Source organism: Ipomoea triloba, chromosome 4 (assembly GCF_003576645.1).
Source record: "Ipomoea triloba cultivar NCNSP0323 chromosome 4, ASM357664v1".
Classification (NCBI taxonomy): Eukaryota; Viridiplantae; Streptophyta; class Magnoliopsida; order Solanales; family Convolvulaceae; genus Ipomoea; species Ipomoea triloba.
Genome location: NC_044919.1, coordinates 21,926,478 through 21,943,240, shown reverse-complemented (window position 1 = coordinate 21,943,240; position 16,763 = coordinate 21,926,478). Strand labels below are relative to the sequence as shown.

General features: G+C 33.5%; 1 long non-coding RNA gene across 1 annotated transcript; it reads right to left on the bottom strand.

The window, feature by feature from the left end:
• Positions 1 to 3,362: 3,362 nt before the first annotated feature.
• Positions 3,363 to 5,567, bottom strand: LOC116015575. The gene is made up of 3 exons (XR_004097657.1): positions 5,214 to 5,567; positions 4,725 to 4,790; positions 3,363 to 3,837 (listed from the first exon to the last, which is right to left on the bottom strand). It is a non-coding gene; the product is annotated as an uncharacterized LOC116015575 (long non-coding RNA).
• Between the last annotated feature and the right edge of the window lie 11,196 nt (positions 5,568 to 16,763).

Genomic DNA, 16,763 nt, shown 5'->3' with positions numbered 1-16,763 from the left:
ATACAAAATCATATACAATCTTGAAATCAGATACGACCTCTCGTCCAATCTCAATTGAGATCTCATATGTATTCTCTTCTTGAAATCAGATACGATCTCTCATATGTATTCTCTTCTTGAAATCAGATACGATCTCTCATATGTATTCTCTTCTTGAAATCAGATACGATCTCTCATATGTATTCTCTTCTTGAAATCAGATACGATCTCTCATATGTATTCTCTTCTTGAAATCAGATACGATCTCTCATCCAATCTCAATTGAGATCTCATATGTATGTATGTTGATATCTCTTCTTGAAATCAGATACGATCTCTCATCCAATCTCAATTGAGATCTCATATGTATGTATGTTGATATCTCTCATCCAATCTCATATGTATGTTGACTTGCAAACCATGGCCATCCCCCCATGACAATTTAATCTCTTCTTGAAATCTCTTCCCCCCATGAAATCTCATATGTATGTTTGTCGTTCCAAAATTTACCTTGTAAAATGTAAATAATGAGATTTGATCCTTGGACTTACAATAATGATATTGAACTCTTAACCATTCCACCTGTACAAATTTTTTGATTAATAATATATTCTCCTTGATGTAGTCCTTTTCTTGATCCTCAAGTAGACTTCATGCAATGACATCATCTTCTCCAATTCACGCCATTTATACTCCTTTTTCCATTCTTCAAATACTTTGTACTTGTGTGATTTTGCTATCTCCCAAATTATTTTCCTCCAAATGATGATAGTTTCGAATTTTCCTTCTACTAAAATTCCTTCTTGATTTTCCTTTGATTTTTGACTCACTTAGATATTAGAAAAATAAAATTGGGGGTTCTAATATTTTTCAATATAATTTGGCATATCAAAATCTATTATAATTTATTCCTATCAGTGCTTGAATGACATATGGATTCATGTTTTCACTATGAAATGTTTTAATACCGTGTGTGTATTAATGTGCTGTAAATTGTGCGTGTTAGAGGACACCGTGTGCATAATTCGTACAAACCTGTGCAATCATAATTAGTCTATGTGTATGAATAACATCGTGTACATGTTTGTGCCAAGCCGTGTGCAAGTGTGCGAGATATATTAACATACCATTAATAAATCTCCTATAAATATGGACATGATATTTAATCTAATTAAATTCATTTAAAGATTCTATATTATTTTAGAGTGAATTCTATTTTTGGTCATACTGTTATTGGCGCGTTTCTAATTTTAGTCTGCTTTTGTTATTTTTGTCACATTGAGACCACATTTATTAAAAGTGTTCCACATTTAGTCTAGTGTTAAGTTTTCCGTCTAATGACTGTTTATGACAGGGATAATTTTGTCTTTTTATGCTAGTCTCGTCTGTTTACCCTTTCTTCGCATCCGAAGAACACGATGGAGTAAAGCCGAGCCTCCGAGATGGTCGAAACCTTCCCTTGGTTCCCCAGGTTACAAAGCTGCACACAATTGTATTTTACTCCATGAATTCGAGGTGAGAGATTAATTATTTCATGGTTTGTAAATTAATCAGGATGATTCAGTGTATTTGGTGAAATTGGGAGCCAGGTCAGTTGCAGGTGCAGCTGCAATCAAGTATGAAAGCGTAATATTCCTAGAGGTAACAGAACCCAATTTGATTGAGGCAATCAACATCATAACTACTCATGTTGTTGTTGTTGTTGTGCTACTCATCAAGCAGAGTTGAGTAGATTGAAGAAGAATAAACTTTCATATTGTGTGAAAGCTTTAGCTCTGTTTCTATAAGGAAGTGTAACTTTCTGCTTGGGTAAAAACAGCAATCACAAGATTAAGATTTCAAAATTCCAATTTTTTTGACAAGAAAAGTTATGGAGGCTACAAGGGTAGTGTTTGCATATTAGATAATCACATTTAGCCTTTAGGACCATGAACACAAAAAAAAAAAAAAAAAAGCACACACACACAACCATGACTTATAAGCTATGTTGAAGACACAAATCAAACAAAAACATTATAATTTTATCTTTCAAACATTATAATTGATTGCTTAGTTCTCATTCTGGGTTCCATCCATGTTAAAACACATATGGATGGAAGTGCCCAGGGATGGCGTTGCCTTGCTGAGCTTGCAGCAAATGCATCTTCAATTCGTCCGGCAACGGCTTCTCTGGCGGCGGAGGAATGGATTCCCTTGGCTTTTCCAGTTTCTTCTCAACCTCCTCTTTCTTATGATTCATTGTCGAATCTACAGTGATTTTGCTTTTCGCATCGTCGGCCATCGCGTTCTTCGAATGCGAAGAAAGGGTAAACAGACGAGACCAACGTAAAAAGACGAAATTATCCCTGCCATAGATGTCCATTAGACGGAAAACTTAACGTTGGACCAAATGTGGAACACTTTTAATAAATGTGGTCTCAATGTGGCAAAAATAACAAAAGCGGACTAAAATTAGAAACGCGTCAATAACAATAGGACCAAAAATGGAATTCACTCATTATTTTACTATTTGACCTCTTTCCCTTATTTTAAGTTAATTAATACTTGAATTCTTGATCAATCATGACCATTAAAATTTATTAGATTAATGCACATGATTTGATCTCACAATCTCACATGTATAAGTGACCTCATAGGAACCCTCCCCTATATATAAATACATACACACACACACACACACACAAAGAGATTTAAAATGTAGAAATAATCCCACGTACCAAAGTAGAGAAAAACCGAAGGATCCAAGTCGTGTGATACCCACACTGTCCTTAAAACCAATTCTGTACCTCCCGATCACTACAAAAAAACACGAAAATAGCGACGGATGATTTCCGTCGCTAAACAGGTGAAATCCGTCGCTAAATTGATTTGCGACGGATTAGCGACGGATTTCGTCCGTCGCTAAAATGAGCGTCGCTAGAATTTAGCGACGCAATTTATTTCCGTCGCTAAAATTTAGCGACGGATTTTTCCGTTGCTGAATTAAAATAGTCCGTCGCTATTTTCCTCGCTGTGATGATTTAGATGTCGATTTTGCAAGGGAATAGCGACGGAGTATTCCGTCGCTAGTTTGTTTCTATAGTTTGCAATGGAAGCCATTTAGCTACAACTTAGAGACAGAAAATTCCGTTGCTAAATTTAGCTAGGGAAATTCCCGTCGTTATTTCATTGCAATTCTTTATTGTTAAAAAATATTTAGCTGCGGATTTACTACGATTTTTTTCCTTAGCTAAATTTTTAATTTTTTATTTATAATCTACCATCAATTAATAACACATAGTTGTATTAAACCTATAATAATATAAAACTTCAATAATATAATTACAAAACATATTATTCTTTCAAAAATAATTACAAAATATATTATATTATGAAATTCAATGTCAATAACAAAAAGATAACATTGCAAAGTGTTACATCGTTAGAAATGGTATCAAAAGAGATAATAAGGTACTTTACATGCATCATGACTTAAAAGTTCATAATTCAGATTATTCAAACAACAGCTTAATGTGTAAAGCTTCTTATAAGCAAGTAAAAGAAGCTACCATCGTAAGTCAAGTTCTGATCCTATAGAAACTAACATAGTCATTGCATTCAAGCATCTCAGGTAATTCTGTTGTGCTCACATGCTTCTTCAAATCATCCTTAAGAACCCATACCCATAGAGCTTTACTCTGCCTTTAGTTGGCTTTCCAATTCAGATGATTTTGTCACAACATCACTTGCAAAGTATCATGTTAGAAAGTCTTGCAGGTGTACCGTGAATGGTTTCAAAAGACCCATACAAATTTGTAGCCTCCTCCTTTGACCATCAGATGCTTTGTGCAGTCTCCAAGACAGATCAATACCCAATACCTACAACAGCAGAGAACTAAAAAGATAAATTTATATCCAATATGCACACAATAAAATAGTAGATATAATCAAGCAAGCAACTTCAACCTACTGTTCTCAGATTGTGACTAACAATTGTACCCTTCAAAATTATAATCACAAGTCACCTTAGGAATTTAGAAGGCATAGTTAAAATGAATCAACTGTGAAGAGCAGTGGATGGTGAAGACCTCAAATTACAGGAATGAGAAAATAAATCACAGGACTCATAACATGAGAAAATAAACTACACTTGGAACACAAAAGCAAAAAGAAAAGTTTAGGGTAATCATTGTAAAGATATAATGTTTCCCCAAGGTTAGCAACAATTTTTTTGACACAAACAACCATCACAACCCTGGTTATACACCAGACATCAATTTTATAAACACTCACTCGCCACTGCTGCTCAAGCTTAGTTCTTTCAATTCAGAATTTACTCATAAAGTAGATCATCTAAGCAGATGGGGCATACCTACTAAGCAGTCAATAACTGCTTTAAGCATTCAAGACTAAAAGCATAGGCAGTTGATGGTGCACTCTACTCTAATACCAAGTGTTTCATGGTTTCAACTATTCAGTGACTGATTGTCATGGAGCATGTAAAATTTTACAGCAAAATGAGCACACATTTCAGATAATACACTATACAAGTCTAAGCTTATCTTGAAAAATCAGTGAAGAAAAGAGCATAGAAAGAGTCTCCATATGCAATCAAAATAGAGTGTGAAGGAAAAAAGTCCTTAAATACCAAAGGACAGCAATTGAAATGAAAGAATGAAAGATACTTCCATTTCTAAGGAATTTGCCAGTAACTAGGACATAGATTGCAAATGAGAAAGAAAATAAAATTACAACACATTACTTACAAGAATAATTTTTGTTTCATCCAACTCCCTCTGAATTTTCATCAGCTTGTCAACTTCTGCAGGATCCTGAAAAATTAAGTGAGGAAAGGAACTTAAGCTTATCAGCAAGTTATCTAAATTAATCAAGCAAAGGGTTCAACATGAAATTAGTTATCACAAATGACATTAATCCGGTAATAAGAAAAATGAACTAGACACCTCAAATTTATTTAGAGCTTGGAATAAATAAGGCCATTGTTTAGTACTATCAGATTGAGCAAATCTATATGTCTCACCAAAATTATAGGTTTTTGGTCACCATTCTGACTAGTAACTGCATAACATCAGTTCATATATGTATTCAAAAAGGCAATTGCAATATTGTACACATTTTATTTACTGGAAAGTGCTCACATACTCAATAAAAATCAGCCAACTATATATAGTCTATGCATATGTTATCAAATATACAAGATTTGAGAAAAGAGAAATAATCAATAAAAGACTTACGACGGCATCGGCATCACATCGAGATGACGGCGGCTAGAAGAGAGGGCGACCATGGCGAACGACAACTGGACGAGAGAGCGACGGCGGAAGGACGAAAAGGGAGCGACGGAGACGTGGGTAGCAAAGACGACGGCGACGGGCTGGGGTGGAGACGTGAGTGACAAAGATGCAGAGTCGCAGAGTTGCGGAAGAGTCTTCGTAAGCTGTTCGCAGAATCGCAGGAGAGGCAGGAGGAGGTGTATCGGCTGCTCGCCGTTCATTACTCGCAAAGCCGCAAAGGAGGCGAAGGAGGTCGCAACTCGCAAAGTCGTAGGGGAGGCGGAGGAGGTGTATCGGCTGTGTCCTTAGATTTTAGGTTTTCAATGGTATAGCTCAATATATTATTATTCTGATACCTTTTTATTTTGAAAGTAATTATTCTTATTTTTATTTAATATTATTTAATTTAATTATTTAATTATTTAATATTATATACATAGCAACGGATCAAACCGTCGCTAAAATATAAGATAATTTTACCTTTAATTACGATAGCGACGGATTAAATAATCCGTAGCTAAAATATAAAAACAAAACTTTCATCTTGTATATTTAGCGACGGATTAAGTAATCCGTCGCTACAATATAAAAAAATTATTGTCTTGTATATTTAGCGACGAATTTAATCATCTGTCGCTACACATAGCGACGGATTCTTAAATCCGTCGCTAAAATATTTTTAAAAAAAATCTCGTCTTGTATATTTAGCAACCGATTTAATAATCCGTCACTAAATATAGCGACGGATTCTTAAATCCGTCGCTAAAATTTAAAAACAATACTCTCGGCTTGTATGTTTAGCAACGGATTCAAAATCCGTCGCTAAATATAATGACGGATTCTCAAATCCGTCGCTAAATTGTAACAATTAAGATTATTAAAATTTTTTGGGCTAATCCGCAAAAAAATCCGTCGCAAATTCATCGTTATTTTTTTGCGCCAAAATTTACCGCTAAAATTAGCTACGTATTTAACGACGGAAATATTCCGTCGCAAAATTCATCGCTAATCCGTCGTTAAACGTCAATTTAACAACAAAATTAAAATCTGTCGCTAAGTTATCGCTATTCCGTCGCTAATGTAGCAACGAAAATTTTCCGTCGCTAAATCCGTCATTAAATAGGCGTTTTTTGTAGTGGATAGTGCTAGGAGCGTTGTAGTGTCGGCCTCCCAAGATAAAATGGATTAGCGATACTATGTTTGAGCACTCAAACAATAATACCTTCGACGAACTAGAAACAACAGGCTTGAAAAGAAAAACTTTTAGGAATGTATAAGCAGAGTTTTGGGAAGAGGACAACGTAGGAAAGAAAGATGAATTTTTCAAGTTATCAAATTCTGCCCAAACACACAAGGATTATATAGGGGATCAAATAAATTTTAGCATTAATATGCACAATAAATCCGAATTAATAATCAGATTATAACGTTTAAAACAGTCATACTTATTATTGAAATAATATCAATGGTTACGAAATTAATATACAATTAATTTTTACCGACCATTAATAACATATTTCATAACATTTGAGTAACCAAGATGTTTGTACATCCAAAATGTTAATAACCATTCGGAATTAACTGAAATAAATTAAATAGTGCTACCCATTCGGTGCTAACAAAGCACCACTTGGTGCTTCTAAAGCACCATTCAGTGCTTAATTACTTAGCACCATTAGTGCTATGTAATTAAGGTGAGCATAGGCACCATTCATTAATTAAGCTTCCTTAAAGCTTAATTACATTTAGGCCTTGTTTGGTAAATGGTTGGTTAGTTGATAAATATTAGCTGATTAAGTTATAGGATATGACTAGTTGATAACATTAGCTGATTGTAAAAGGTGTTTGGTAAATTAGTTGTTAGCTGATAGTTGTTTGGTATAATTGTTTTTCTCAAAAAGCTATTTGAAAAAGTTGCTTTGAAAAGCTTTTTTTAAATTTTAGCATTTTGGAGTTACAAAAAACTTATTAACCAACCACTTATATTGATTTTTTAACCAAGTCAAACAGCTAATAGTGGTCAAATAAGCCAAAATTAACTGAAAAGCTAACTATTTTACCAAACAAGACCTTAACCTTTCGTACACTATGCCAAAAATCCATAATAAGTTCTTAAGGATTAATTTTGACTTTTCTAAAAAATATGTTCACTTTGAGAATCAATTTGTCATTCACCTATTACCAATTTTGAGCGTACAATATATCAATCTTTTCATCTCATTACGAACAACTTGAATCCACTTTGACCCGGCCCAAATTTGAAGTGTACCCCCACATATATTTGTACCACAAAATAGCCATTCAAAATAGTTATTTTAGCTAAAATTTCCAACAAAAGGTTCCTTTAAAAGTCTTCCCAGTTTTATTTTTCTCTATTCAAATGGGTATACTTTGAAAATCAATTTCTGATTCACCCATTATCCATTTGTGCGTATAATATAAGAAATTAAACTATCACTTAGGAGAACTCGAATCTGCTTTAACCTAACCCAAATCGGAAGTGAACTCCACTGAAACTTATACCACAAACTAACTACTTTAAATGTCATTTTTAGCTAAATTTTAAAAACAAAGAATAGATTGTGCAATCGAATAAGAGATTGTTTGGTTACATTTATTAAAAAGGATGTGTTTGAAAGTATTGATAAAGAAAAAATTATACAACATTTTCAAAAGTTGAGCACACGTTGTGGACAATCGTAAAATTAAGACATTTATTTATAAATTGAAATTATATTTATATTTCTACATCAATTAAAGTAATATTAAATTTAATATATTGCACCAATGAATTTGAATCATGGCTCCGGCACTACATGAAAATGCCTAGTAGTAGTGAAAGTAGTGGTAGAAATGAACCTATAGAGTTACGTATGTCTCAACAACATGTCATACATGAGGTCCAAAAAGACATTACAAATGCTATATGGGGAGATTGTAATCAATAAAGTTCTGCTTATTTTGTTTTGAATTCAAACTATGCACTAGAATGATTTTTTTTTAGCAAAACTAGTTGTAATTATTTAGTAATATACTTTTATTAACTTTTGTTACAGTTTACACATTTAATATTAGTGTATTGAATTTATTTTTATCTAAAAGTTAAGTTTGTAAAATGAAATCATGAAATTAGTGAAATGAAAAATTGAAGAACTAGTAAATGAAAAATTGAGATATAAACTAAACAACTTTAGACCAAGATTTTTATTGTTTAGCCCAATCCAACCCAATTCAAATTTAGCTGAGTTAGCCTAGTCCAATGCCAATAGTAAATGGACATATGATGGATTGGCCCTTTCATTTGATGCTACTTAGAGAGAGAGGAAGGGGGGCGGGGGAGGGGGGGAGAGAGTCGAGTATGAGAAAGGAATCTAAAAAATCTTTTTTGAGTAAATATAGTTTTTTTAAGTAACAAAAAATTCAAAAATTAACTTTTAGAAGTCTTCTTCTTTTTTGCTTTTAAACAATCCTTTAATATAAATAAAATAAATAAAAAACGTAGTGACTTTAAGGGAGGGTTATGTAGGTTTAGAGTTAGTCTGACAAATTAAATATTCAATTATCTAAGTGTAAAATAAATAAAGGAAAAATAATCATTTTTTGTTCTTCAATTATTTCCCAACTATTAATGTAGTTCATAGTTTTCAATTTCAACAAATTTGATCCTCTAATTGTTTAAAATTTGTCAATTAAACTCTTTGAGGATCAAAATGACGAAATCTCTATCTCTATATATAATAAAGCAAAATAATTTAGTGAAAAATTTTCCCGCCCACCAAAAACTGCATCGTTTAATAGAAATGGTAAGCATTGAATTCATTGCTTAAATACATGGCAATTGTTCATTTACCAAAACTAAATTAATTTTCGATTTTCAGCGAGTAATACATAGAGACCGGTGAGTGGTGATTGTTCATTTACTAAGAAAATAATTATTATATTTTCTTATTTATATTAATAAGTAATATTTAATTTGGGCATTTGGTTTTTATCAGCTTAATAAATGGCGTCGAAACGATTGGTTTCCTGAAGTTCACTACGAGATCGGTTTCAACTAACCGCTAAATAATTATAAATACATCACTTTGTCTCTAATACAAACACTACCAATCCCTTAACCAATCAGAAAGAATGGCTGCCAACAGGGACGGAATCACCCTGGGGGCAGTGGGGGCAGCTGTCCCCACTCACCTCACCCCACCCCATATATAGCCTTTGTATGTATATATGTATATATAGTACATGTTTTATATATACATATATAAAAGCAGATAAAGGTTAACAGTTGATAAGCTTGCTGAGTTAGTAGGCGTACGGTTATGTATAGCAAATGATGAGGGTTCGAATCCTTGGTGTTGCATCATCCGTAGCTTGTGTCCAGCACCTACGTCTTTAGCCTTTTAATTGTATATTACATATATGGGTCACACTTGTGTGAGACCGTCTCACGGGTCGGGTCAAGACATCATGCAAATGTCATACTTATATGCTCAAATATAACACTAATCAAGAATACAATTTTTGTTAATTATTAGAGAAAAAGTAATACATTTTTCATAATAAGTAATGTTGACAAGTGTCCCTTACTTATAAGGGCAAATATAATACTTTTGTGGAAAAATGTAATACTTTTAAATCGAAATGTAAAAGTATTGTATTTTCCCTTAAGGGTGTGTTTGGAAAGCAGGAAAATGACTTCTGGAAAATGTTTTCTGGAAAATGAGTCATTTTCCGGAAAATCAATCAATTTTCCGTGTTTGGATGTATTCTGAAAAACTGTCTTTGGGTGTTTGGTTCGTTTTCTGGAAAATGGGTAGAATTGTATAATTATATATATTTTTATTCTATTTAAAATATTAAAATTATTATAATAAAATAAAAATAATATTTTAAATCACAAAATTTATCATTCAAACAAAAAAGTAACAAAAAAAAAAAAAAAAAACCTCCCCCCTGGTTTCCGCTGCGGAAAGCATAGCCTGTCGACCAAGCATATGATTTTCCAGGGGCGGAAAATGACTTCCGCCCATTTTGGGCGGAAGTTATTTTCCGCCATTTTGGCCTCATTTTCCCAAGTCAACGGAAATCATTTTCCGTTGACTGGGTTTTCCAAGGGTTTCCAAACACACCCTAAAAGTATTACATTTACCCTTATAAGTAACAAAAATTTTATTCTTGATTAGTATTACATTTGAGCATATAAGTATGACATTTGTGCATATAAGTGTTACATTTATATCTTGACCCGACCCGACCCGACTCGTCTCATTGTGAGACGGTCTCACACAAGTTTTTGCCTACATATATAGCTATTTCCTTATAAAGAAATAACTATGTTTTATAGGCTTTGTTTGGCAGAGCTTTTATTTTAAGCTACTAATAAGCTATAAGTTCTATTTGGTAATGTTCTTAAAATAAGTTAGTAGTTTAAAATAAGAGTTTATTTTTGAACGCTATCTAAGGTAGCGTTTCAAAATAAGTTAGTAGCTTCCTAACTTTTTTTTCCATCTTTAACCTTATTATTTTAAAGAAATGACATCATTTATCCTTCCCAATTAAAATCTTTTTGGCTAAACCTTTTTTTACTTTTTCTCTTCAATATGTTTGGTTGTAATTTCAATTTAATATTTGTGTTTGAATATTGATTTTTGTATGAACTAATCTTATGAGTTATAAACATTTTGTTTTACTTTATATGTTTTCAAATATATGTTCTTACTTTATATTTTATTAAAATATATTGATTTCATTAGTTTTTATCTTAATATATAAACAAACCTATTTAAATTTAAAACTATTTAATTAAATTGTATGAAGATGTCTTTTTACATTTATCAGCTTATCAAAAAGCTAATTTTATCAAACACTTTTAAGCATAACAACTAGCTTAACAACTCTTTAGATTTTAGCTTAACAACATTTTCAGCTAGGTTTGCCAAGCATAGTCATAGTGTTATGAATATTTTTATAAAATTTTGATGCGTTTTATTTTTCGCATATATCCAATAATATTTATAATGTATTTTGTAATTTAACAATTTATTCATATTTGATATTTGTATTTGAACCTTGTGTTTAAACATTTTTAATTTAGTCTACCTTTGCTTCTTCGCCCCCTCAAAAGAAATCTGGATACGTCACTGGCTGTCAGTATAAAAAATACAGAATCAATCGACTACGACGATGGGGCAGCGACAGCAACAGCGGCACAATGCCACCTGAAGTTCTAGAGAGTGGCAGAGCTCGTAGTGCTGCAGGTGGGCGGAACAGCAACGATGAGGGTGGCGCCACGGCGGGAGCACTTTTGGGTGGCTAGGGGGGAAGACAAGGCAGGAAGGCTGGAGGAATCGGAGAGGAATTCCGGCGGGAATAAGTGGCCCAGACAGGAGAATTTGGCTCTACTAAAATTAGGAGGATTTACCTGCACATTTGGTAAATCTCTGTATCCTCTTTCAATACTAAATAATAAGAAAAATTGAAATATATAATATATGTAGATAGATTTTATACTTTCATCAGATTTTAGACCTATAAGCAGTGATTAATATTTATAACTGCTATTTAGAAATACTGAAATATAAGCATTCATTCATATGTGTGTGTGTGTATATATAATTTAAGAACACAAGTATGTCTTATACTCCATAATTTGTTAAGAGTAAGACCTTACTGTTAGTGGACTAACATATTATTATTGCAGAAATAAAGAACAAATGAATAAAATAGCTACAACATTCCTGCTTTTGGAATTAGCCTGTCCAGAACTTTTCAAGAATAAGGATAAGGATTTCAGTTCAAAGCTTGAGGTTTTATTTCATAATTTAGCCATATACAACAAGATCAAAAAATTATGTATATATATGACCACTCTTGGATTGAAATATAAATATTTATTTTGTTTAGTCAAATACAGGTACAGAGAGTAAGTGATGCATTTTTTCAAGCTACCTGGCAGAAATATGAAAGCAGCAATAGTAAAGACATTGAATGTTAGTTTAGTTTATTTTTCAGTATGAAAGTATGAAAAAAGCAAATATTATTAGGATGTGAATAGGTTTTTAGTTTTTGTAAAATTACCTATTGTTCTTGATTGGGTTTAAATAAAGAAAAGGATCTTATTTCTGTGATGATGGAAGAGGATGAGGACATGGACCCTGATTTGGAAATATGATTATTTCTGTCTTTTTGGAATACTATGATCTAAAGGTTTGTTTTTTGTTTGTTTTTTTATATATATATATATTTGAAAAACAATTAGGAAGCATCTGCAGGTGATGAAGGAAAAAGTTCAACCATTGCTGCTGAAGGAATAGCTAAAGACGGAGAAAATGATCAAACAAACTCTATCCAAATATGCCTAATGGATCAGTTTTTGTCAACTCTGAGACCTAAAAAGTTGTGACTTCATAAAGAAGAAAAAAACTAATTGCAAAGATTGGAGTTTATGTATTCTTTGAACTTGAGAAGAATTTTCACTGCCTTGCTTTTTGGTTTAGGCACTTTGTTGCTTGGTTTTATGGAGGACATTGATGGACGAACAGCACTTTGTAGTGCTTCAGTATTTTAATAACATTAATATTAAAATTACTTAACTTAGCACGATATAAATCTTATCCGTGCATCGCACGGGACAATTACTAATTTTAAAAATGAGATAATCATCATTTTGATCTCTCAAAGAGATTTAATTAACAAAAGTTTTAAACAAACTGAAAATCAAATTAATTAAAATTTAAAACTAGAGACAACATTAACAATTAAAAAGCAATTAATAGACTAAAATCGTAATTTTTTCATAAATCTATATATAAAAACTTCTCATAAGAATGGAAAAGTCAACTGAATAGTGATGTGCTTAGTTTGAGCCTAGCCGCCTAACCTGTGAAATTAGAAAGTCATACATGCAACACCAAGTATTAATCTAGACGCATTTGAATCAATCAAATACACAGATTATTTCGTAATCGATGACCGCATATTCGCATTTTCCATCTCCATGTGACCATTTTAACCAATTTACGTAATTAACTATCTACTGGTTCTCTCCTTTCACAAAATTTTAAATAGAGAAAAGTGTCAAATGGCCTCATATACAAGTCCCAAGTATTCAATTAACCCCTTGTATTCAATTAACCCCTTGTTTTAATTGGTCACATTCATTTTTAAAATTGTGTTCTCTTGATGAGAACAATCGTAATTGTATTCAATAATGATCAGTTATAATTGTACAGGTTATAACTATATATATAAGACGATAGTCATAGTCATAGTCAGACTCAAACACAGACTCATAATATAATTTAACTACGTAGAGTCCTAATACTCCCCCTCAAGCGGAAGGTATGGGAACAACCTGGAGCTTGTCCCTCAAGAACGAAAACCGAGGGCCCGCCAGAGGTTTGGTAAAGATATCCGCAATCTGATCCTTGGTGGAAATAAAGTTAACCTGGATGTCACCTGCAGCAACTCTATCCCTGACAAAGTGATAATCGATTTCCACATGCTTTGTGCGAGCATGAAAAATTGGATTAGCACACATATACGTGGCACCCAGATTGTCACACCACAGCTTAGGCACCGGAATGATGGGTACCCCTATCTCACGTAGAAGAGATAGAATCCACAACACTTCAGCACAGACATCCGCAAGAGCTTTATATTCTGCTTCAGTAGAGGATCTCGCAACAGTCCTTTGCTTCTTGCATACCCAGGACACAAGATTAGTTCCAAGAAAACCGCATAGCCACTGGTGGACTTCCTGTCCTCAGGACAACCAGCCCAGTCAGAGTCCGAAAAAGCATGAAGATGAGCGGAATCAGTCTTCCTTAGACGGAGACCCATACCAATAGTGCCTTTAACATAACGAAGCACACGTTTGAGCTGTTCCCAATGCGAAGTAGTAGGGGCATGCATATGCTGACAAAGAAGATTAACAGCAAATGATAAGTCAGGTCTTGTGACAGTTAAGTACTGCAACGCACCAGCTAAGCTTCTGTACTTCGTGGGATCATCATACAGATCAGAATTGTTGGGAGTAGAACGTGTAACAGAAATAGGGGTAGCAAGGGGCTTGCAGTCTGACATTCCAGCACGCTTCAGAATATCTGTCATATACTTGTGCTGAGAAAGAATGACACCATCACCGGATTTTACAGTCTCAATCCCAAGGAAAAACCCAGGCTCACCAAGATCTCTAATCTTGAAAGTAGTAGAAAACTTAGAGAGCAGAGTTTGTAGAACAGCCTGATCATTGCCCATAATAAGAATATCATCTACATAAACCAACAAGTAAATGATAGTTGAGGCTTGAGAGAAATAGAACAAGGACACATCAGTCTTAGATGCCTTAAAACCAACAGACAACAGAACAGTATGTAAGCGGGTGAACCAAGCCCGCGGAGCCTGCTTTAAACCATACAAGGACCTTTTAAGGAGACAGACATGAGCAGGGAACTACGGATCAGTGTAGCCCGGTGGCTATCGCATATAAACAGTCTCATTCAACGCACCATTCAAGAAAGCATTGTGAACATCCAGCTGTCTCACACACCAGCCAGAGGAGATAGCAAGAGAGAGAAGTAACCTGACCGTAGTGGGTTTGACCACTGGACTAAAAGTGTCAAAGAAATCCTGGCCAGGAACCTGATTAAACCCCTTAGCCACTAATCGAGCTTTGTACCTCTCAATGGAGCCGTCAGCCTTCCTCTTAGTGCGGAAGACCCATTTACAACCAATTACGTTCATGCTATCCTTGGGAGGAACCAAAACCCAGGTCTAATTCTGCAGAAGAGCATTAAACTCCTGGTCCATCGCCTCTCTCCACTCAGAATGCTTGACCGCCTGTGTATAACATGTGGGGTCACATGAAGAGACCTGCACACTCAAGCTTGCAACTGGAGCAACAGATCGACTCCGGGTGGCCATGGAATGGGACCTTGTAATACCCCGAAAATTTAGCCGTAACAGTGAATTTTTTTTTTTTTTGTGATCGTAGCATCGCAGAATTTCGCAGTGTACTGAACCTAGCCCAATTTTGAGTTTTAGTCTGGAATAAATTTTTGGTTTCAAAATTATTCTATTTGAATTATTTTCCACCGAAACTTTATCTGTTTGGACCTCAACTGATAAGTTGGAAGATATTTCATTATTTTATTATTTTCTTTCAACCTTATCACACAAGGTGAGACTAGTCAAAGTGTGATCAAATTATAAAAGCCATTTTTTTCCCTTTTCCTTCCTCATTTTCGAAAATACAAGAGAGAGAGAGTGTGTGTGATCACCTTCATCATCTTCATCAAGTTTCAAGCTTCCATATCCAAAAATTCCTACTCAAGTCTCCAACTATTCGGTAAATTTCAATTTTAATCGGTTCAAAAGCTTTGTTTTCCTTCATAGATCATGAATCCAAGAATAGTTTTCTTAAATATGGAGTTATGATGTTATACACTTCCTAGAATTTTTTAGGAAAATTTTAGGTAGGAAATCCTATTTTTGCTATTTATTCTAGTATAGTTAGTGTTCTCAAGGATCTAATATTATGTATGTTGTGGATAATTTATGGATTGTGTAGAAGAATCAAAGGAAGTGGAAGAGTGAACATCCAAAGGAAATTAGTGTGAGTTCAAGAAGAAAAGGTAATCTTTATGTCCACCAAAACCTTTTTCCACCTTGATATTCATGAAATTCTTGATAAAGTATGGATATAAAGATTTTAGTAGATGAAATTTGGTGTGATTGTGGTATATCATGAGTATATGTGTAGACATGTGTATGATTATGTGAAGTAATTAGTATATGATCATGTTGTGGTGAATATATGAAGAAGGCATCTATATATGTAAAATCTTATATATATATATTATATACATAGGTACGTGTAACATTATTATTATTATTATTATTATTATTATTATTATTATTATTTATATATACCTATATAATACCGAATATATATATATATAAATATATATATATATTTACAGTATATATATATATATTTACCGTATATATATATATATATATATGTTTACCGTATATATATATGTACATATTTGGTACTGTATGTATGTAAGTGATATGAAAAATTACTATATATGTATAAATAGGTATGATCTTATATGTGTATGGATATATATATATATATATACGAAGGTAAGTTTATACTATTTAAAGTGTGTTATGTGAGAAAGTAAAGAATGAGATAAAATGAAATTATGGTGTGAGGTTGGAGACTATTCCTTTTAACATTCACAATGGATTCACAAACATTGGGCCCTGAAGTGATTGGTGTTAACCACGTTGAGTAACCTTGTAGAAACAGATCCAGGGTTACTAGAGCTAGTGACTAACCTGCGGGCTTGGAATCCCGACAAGGGGTGTGCACACTAAAGGTCCTAGATCTGCTTCCCCTAGTTGGAATAACTAGGTTGTGGTGAGGTGGTGGAAACGAGAAGGAAATTGTGGTGTTAATCGGAATATCTTTAACGTTATTATGGTAAAAGCTGGTTATTT